The following is a 7,380-nucleotide window of genomic DNA, read 5'->3' on the forward strand; positions in this document are numbered from 1 at the left end:
GAAAATGACAATAACAATTAAAGAAAGCAATAAATGACATGAAACATAAATTTGCATTAATTAAAAGTAAAATAACAAGAGTGTTCATAAAAGGGAAAATGACATAAAAGAGAAAATGACAAAAGAAATGAAGAAGATAAAGACAAGAGAGCATAGTAACATAAATGAAACTAGATGAAAGCAAGAACTAAAAATAGAAATTACAAAGAAAATAAACTAAGAACCCTAATTTCTAGAGAGAATGGGGAGCTTCTCTCTTTAGAAAACAACCTACATAATGCTAAACTAACCCTAATTTGCTCCCTCCTTTCACATGGAGTGAGGCCTTATCTAATATAGGAAGAATCAGTTTCAGAAGGTCCAAAAATTGGGCTTTGGAGGCCCAGAAATCACCCCCAGCGATTTGCATTAATGAGGTCACGTGCTGCCGCGCTGGTACTTGTGCGTGTGCGTACGCACACATGCTGATTTTTCTCTTGTGCGTATGCACAGGTGGTCGTTCGTACGCACACATGGTTTTGTGGCTCTTGTGCGTACGCACAGGTGGTTGTACGCACGCACACTCCAATGTATGCTTCTCCTTTATTTTCTTCATGTGTTCCCCCTTTGTACATACTTCCTTCCACTTTTGGCTATCCATTCTTGCCTTCAAGGCCTGAATCACTCAGCAAACATGTCATGGCATCAAATGGAATAAAAGTAAAATTAAATTGCTCATTTCAAGCACAAAAATACATGTTTCCACATTTAGGTTCAAATTAGGGATAAAACACAAAAGTATGCTATTTTGGTGCTTAAGTTGTGAGTTTATGTGATGAAATCCATCCAAATCAAGCTAAAATATATCGGAAAATATGGATTCATCAAGGTGCTACAGGCTGAAATGCTTCCGGATGACGTCACTAGCTATAGCTTTACTAAGACTCTTTGGAAAGGGTTAGTCCCTCCAAGAGTAGAGCTGTTTGCCTGGTTTGTCTTGTTAGGTAGGGTAGATATGAAGGAAAGACTGGGTCAGCTCAGAATTATTAATCTAGGTGATAACTTGTGTGTATTATGTAATAAGGATATTGAATATGTTCACCACTTGTTTCTTGGCTGTGAATTTACTTGGCAGGTGTGGTGTACTTGGTTATCTGATTTTGGCAGACAATGGTCCTATCCGGGTTCTCTAAAGGAACACTTTCAAAGCTGGACATGTGTTACAAGTAGGAAGGAGGAGCGTAAGAAGTGGTTTATAAGTTTCTTCTCGGGTGTATGGAACGTCTGGTTGGAAATGAACGGGAGGTTGTTTCAAAGCACAGGAAAGGGGGCTGACGAAATCTTCAACATGACTCTACTTCACTACAAGTAGTGGAGGTGCAAGGATCCCATTTGTTGTTGATGACAATACCGGAGATGACATTGAGATAAGTTATTGGTGTTAAACTTACTAGGCGACTATAAGAGGTGTTGTTTTTTGTTTTTCTAGCTTTCTCGCGCCACTCTTATGTTGAGCTTGTTTTGTTTCAAAAAAAAATGGCCCCTAATTTTTTAAACTAATCAAAATGGTACCTCGGTTTTAAACTATAAATCAAAATTGTCCCTCTATCACATTGCAACAAAGTCAAACTCTTCTTGCTCCAATAACTAAAAATAGAACTCCTACCATGAATATGGGTGGAAATAACTCATTTTCATTTATGAAATGTTAGCATTGTCATTCATTTAAATTGTAATACATAAGCTTTATCATTAATTTTGCAATTTCAACATGTTGTCAATTCGCATAAAGACACCATTGCTCCATTGAAGAGGCTTAAACTCCAAGTTTTATGAAGTTTATCCAACTTTCAAATTTCAAACCACCAAGAAAGAACTAATTTACTGTTGATTAAGCACTTGTTTTAATTTTGTACGGGGCTTTATTAGAAGTTGTTGATGATGTTAGATTTGGTTATATAAATTGCAAATTATATACTTAAGGTCTATAAGCTCTATTTTCACCCATATTCATGATAAGAATTCTATTTTCAGATATTAGAGGAGGAGTTTAACTTTGTAGTGAATTTGATATAGAGACCATCTATCTATTAATATATACTAGTTAATAGTTAACTAGCAAAATAGTAAATTCACACACTATTTAACATTGTTAAATGATTTTTGAGAGAGTGACAACTGTCTTATGTAGTTTTTTTCCCTCTTCATGATAGGATGTTGAAACTAGGGTGACTGGACAATGGAGCCTAAAAACACGGATGAAGCGTTGTTTTGCACAGAAGTTTTTCAGATAATTCAAGCTTTGTGTATCCGAAATTCCAAAATTTCAATTTTTCAAATACAATGGATAATCGTAGCATTTAATTGGCTGATAACGCCATCACACGGATTGCCTTTTGTTGATCAGCCAAATGTTTTGATTTCAAATTCTAAACAAAACTCATTAGGGGGAATTTTTCCGCCAAAATTTTTGAATGAATTTTAAACTTTTAATCTTCTTCAAAAAAAATTTTGATTTTATCATTTCTCTCTCTCTCTCCCTCTCTCTCTTTCTTCAATTTGTTTCTCTCTCAATTCAATCTCACGACCATTCACGATTAGAGAAAATACAGAAGCAAAAAGGAAGACTGGAAAAGGCGTGAGTTGAAGAAGAGGGCAAAGGGGAAGGTTTGCGAGTTTGACGGTGTTGTAGTTGGTTGGTATGCATGTTGAGGTTGGTGAATAAATCTTTCTGTGGGAGAGGAGGCTGAGACCCTGTAGCAGCAGCGGCGGGTTTTGCCTTAAGAGTCGTGTTTAATCGAAGCTCGACGCTGTGTTTGCTTTTGATTTTACCTGCTTAGTTTTTCGGTGGAATAGCTGCTACGTTTTCAAACTTTAGTTCGGGTTGTGGATCTCTTGGTAATGTGAAGGCTGATGAGGTTTTCGAAGACATTGTTGCTGTTGTTGCTTGAGTTTTGAAATGTTCTTCATCGCTCAAGGTCTCTAAAGATGGTCAGTTTTGGGTAACTTAATCACTTTATAGAGTTTCAATCTTTCTTTTTTATTTGTGAATAGTGTCTGATTTCAACAGATATGATGAGGAGACAATATTCTTTGATGAATCTATTAGAAATGCAAAACAAAAGCAATTAGAGTCCAAGACATTGGATGTAAGTCTTTCTGCTACCTTCTAATTGTTTTATTGATTTATTTTTATTCATTTAGATTAAATTTGAATACTAGCAACAAGTGTTGTTTGAATAATTCTGTAATCCAATATTCTAAAATCTTAAGCTAAGCAAATGAATTCAATCATATAAAAGTAATAATGCAGCAATATTCTTTAATCTAAAAAAGTGTTATTATGCTTGCTCTTTTATTACTACTTTTTATAATGTAGCATTCTAAACACATGATAATTAGTTTACTTATTTGCTCTTCTTACAGTTATACTCACCAAATAAAAGAATGCAAGAAAAATTTTATAAATGAAGCTCATGAGAAATTGAAGGTTAGTTTATTTGCTTTTGTATTAATAAGTATTTTTTTAAGGGAATAGGTTATATTGGTTAGTGGTTACTTTAGGTAGAGAGGGCTGATGTGTTAGTGTAATTTGTGTTGGGAATAAAGAGTATGACCACAATCCAATCAATCATGTGTCAAATAATTTGTTATTATTATTATATTAAAATATTAATATAATAAGGTCCTTGATTAAATTTAGAGATTTATCATTGTGATAGTGATCATAATATTGAGAGATAAATCTTTTATAATTTAATTTAAACTTTTCTTGGTCATAGGAGGATGAAGATTAATAGATCTCATTTATTAAATTATATATATAGATGGTGCATATAGAGATATGACTATTGAACTGACTCACTTTGAAAATTTCTAATGGTTATAATTACCGTATATTTGTCAATAGGATATTCTCAAGATGAATATAGTAATATAGTTTCCTTTGACCTGCAACTGTCATAGAAATTAATAATGTATTTTTTATACTTTGATTTCGGACACCTAATACCCTAGGGTGCTAGTTGAATGGATATTGGATATAATTTAAATACTTGTAGAATTAATGATTAGTCAATAAGAAATCCGTCAACTCTCGGTAAAGAGTTTGAGCTCTATAATTATAATGACCGAGATGAATAAACCTTGGCCAAGGAAATTGAATGAATAAAAAAATGAGTTTCTTAGGCCATTCACAGTTCATTATAATAATTATAACAAGTTAGAGTTTGACAATTAAATCATACTCTAAGGGTTAACCAAGAGCTGGAAAGATAGAAGGAATTATACTTTGTTCTTCTGAAGTTCTTAGTAAAAATATATTACTTCATATTATCGGGTTGTTGAGGAGTGTTGCTAGACGCCAACCTTGAGTAGTAAATTTAGTATGACTAATTTACTACCCGCTTAGTATTGAACCTATGGGGTCACACACTAACGAGTGTTCTAATATTTGTTGTAGAATTATTTAATTATTATTTTAATTTGATCAAATAAATAATTATATTAATTCAAATGGAATATTATTGTATTCTTTGCTAGCACTAAGAATATAATAATAATATGATAATTGAGAATATTAAATGAGATTTGAAAATAATTAGTTATTCTATTTCTGAATTTGAATTATAAATTTGGATGAGATCCAAATCGATTATGTTTTAAATTGTTATGATATGATTCATAAAATTTGAAGGATTCAGATTTGGAATTTCAAGATATGATTTAAATTTGAATTGAGAATAAAATTTAAAATCAGTAACAAATCTCATACTATATATATGTATGCCAAGAGTAGAAAAAACAAGAGAGAATAAAATAAATATTTTATTCCTTTACCTCTACACACATAAACGTATGTGAGCCTGATTCTTAGAGGAGAATAATTTTATGGCGTGCAAAGAGTTGCAAGAGGTTTCTCAATTTAGATCAGATATCCATTGGTCAAGGAGTTGACAGCAAAGATTGATCTCGGTGTTGTTACACATAGCACCTTCGTAACATCGATGGTAATCCTTCAGTGGTATCAGAGCTTTAGCTTTTTTGTGTTTCAATTTTTTCCTATATTTCTAAAAATTTGTGAATTAATAGAATTAATTAAAAAATTTTAGGCATGAGATGCAATTATTTTCATTAGATGGGTTTCTAATAAATTAATAGTTAATTTATTCGAATGTTAATTATTTAATTATGATTAAATTATTATTTTTTATGGTTATGATTTTAATCAAATTTTATTTGTTTTTTTATCTTTAAAAGAATAAAAACATTTGTTTTTATATATAAGTGTATATATTGAGAGTGTCAAATTTGATTTGATAGTTTTATAAGGCTAAATATTAGTCTATTAAAAAATAAATTTTGATTTGATTGATATGTTTTGGACGCTATAAGATTAAAAAAATTTTCTAATATTCTTGATTATAAAGAGCAACCTGACAACCAGGAGTTTTATTTTTAAGATAATAATCAGTATATACATTTGATGTATTAAGAATTTAATTTTATATTTTGTCTAGACAATTTGGGAGTATAAAATTTAATCTATGAGTACTGATAAAAAATTCTCTAAAAATGGAAATAAATCCTAAAAGTTAGGAGATTGCCAAACAAATAAATTTATCTCTTGTTTACAAAGAGCAACTTGACAATCAGGACATTTGTACTCAACGATAGAATTTATTTATGTATATGATGATATATAAGGAGAATTAATTTTATGTTTGAACCTAGACTACCTAGGGGTATAACATATAATTCAGTTAAATAATTGTATGACAACCAGATAATTATTTGGGATTATAATTATATGGGATACAATTTAATTATGTTTATTTGGAATAGGTATGAATAACAACTTGACAACCAAGATACTCATTCGTGATTCTAAATAATTTTGCCAGAAATATAGATTTCTTGTTTACTTTCATATTTTAGATTTTTAAATATGTCCATCTTTCATATGGCATACTTGAAAATAATAAATTGGCTATACATTGAGAATTGTTCTTATGTATGAAAAGGTTATCATGGACATGATAATCCTATTGAAATAATATTGTCCAATAAAATTGGTGATGGAATGGTCAGTACTTGTGAAGTATTTGAAATATTATTTTACTACAATATGGGTTATTTTGACAATCATGAGTTCTAATTTCAAAAGCATATACCTACTATTTATTATTGAACATCTTGAGAAGATGTAAGGTGCCCAAAGTAAGATAGTATGACTATCAAAGATTTTATTTAAATTAGTGGGAGTATTGGGCAATATATTTTGAATTAAACAACTTTAGAAGTTGGAATGCCATTAGGCAAATAGCTTTTGTGAGAATTGTTCTTGCAAGCATTTTTAGAGATTCATTTTGTTACAAACAATTTATAATTGGCCTTAATATGATTAAGGGCTTGTTTGGGTGAGCTTTTAAGAAAAGATCTTTTTTCGAGTTATCTTTTTTTAAAAGATCTTATAGAGAAGTAAAAGTAATTTTATGTTTGGATATCTCATGTAAAAATGTCTTTTTATCTATCAATTATGTTTGGGTATAACAATATAAAAGTACTTTTTTGTTTATTTATTACATGAAAAACATCTTTTTTTAAGGAAAAAAGATCTTTTAAAAAAAGATGTAAATTACAGCTTCTCAAAAAAGATCTTTTTTGATTTTTCTAGTGCTTTTACTTTTACTACTAGAAATTTTCCAAACACGTTAAAAAATTAAAAAAGATCTTTTTTCATTGAAAAATGATCTTTTTTTAACAAAATAATGGCGCCCAAACATGCACTAAGATTTGTGATCCTTTTGAAAAAACTCAAAATTGCTCTTAAGGGTTGGTTTGACCAATAATAAAGATATTGAGTATTTTTATTATAAGAGTTTAAAGTAAAATCTCTAATATCTAATTGATATTCTATTGAATAGAGAATGAGATTCTCTCCATCATGTTTAAGAAACATGAAATTTGATTTTGTTAAATATTTGGACTATATTTTAGAAATATTGCTAAATTAACAAATTTTTTACTAAATCAATTTTAGAAAAGGCATAAGCTAAAACTCAAGAATATTAGAGTTTGGAGATGTCTTATATGTGTTAAGAGATTGCACAACAATAGAATTGATATTTGGTCCAATAAATGAGATTTATTAGTTATCCTAAAAAAATGTGAGATTATCTTTATTACTCTTCTTATGACAAAGTGTTTGTGATAAGAGGTTAAACTCTTTTTTAGAAAAAGGATTCCATTTTAAAGAAAGAGTGGGAGTACAATTACTTTTATTAGAATTATATACCACTCAATAGAGGATATACTTTCTCCTGAAAGTATAGAATGTTTGATCGTCAAATTAACTTTTCAAAAAAGTAGCCTATTTATATAATGATACAACTCTATAAA

This window comes from Arachis duranensis, chromosome 2 (genome assembly GCF_000817695.3).
Source record: "Arachis duranensis cultivar V14167 chromosome 2, aradu.V14167.gnm2.J7QH, whole genome shotgun sequence".
Taxonomy (NCBI): Eukaryota; Viridiplantae; Streptophyta; class Magnoliopsida; order Fabales; family Fabaceae; genus Arachis; species Arachis duranensis.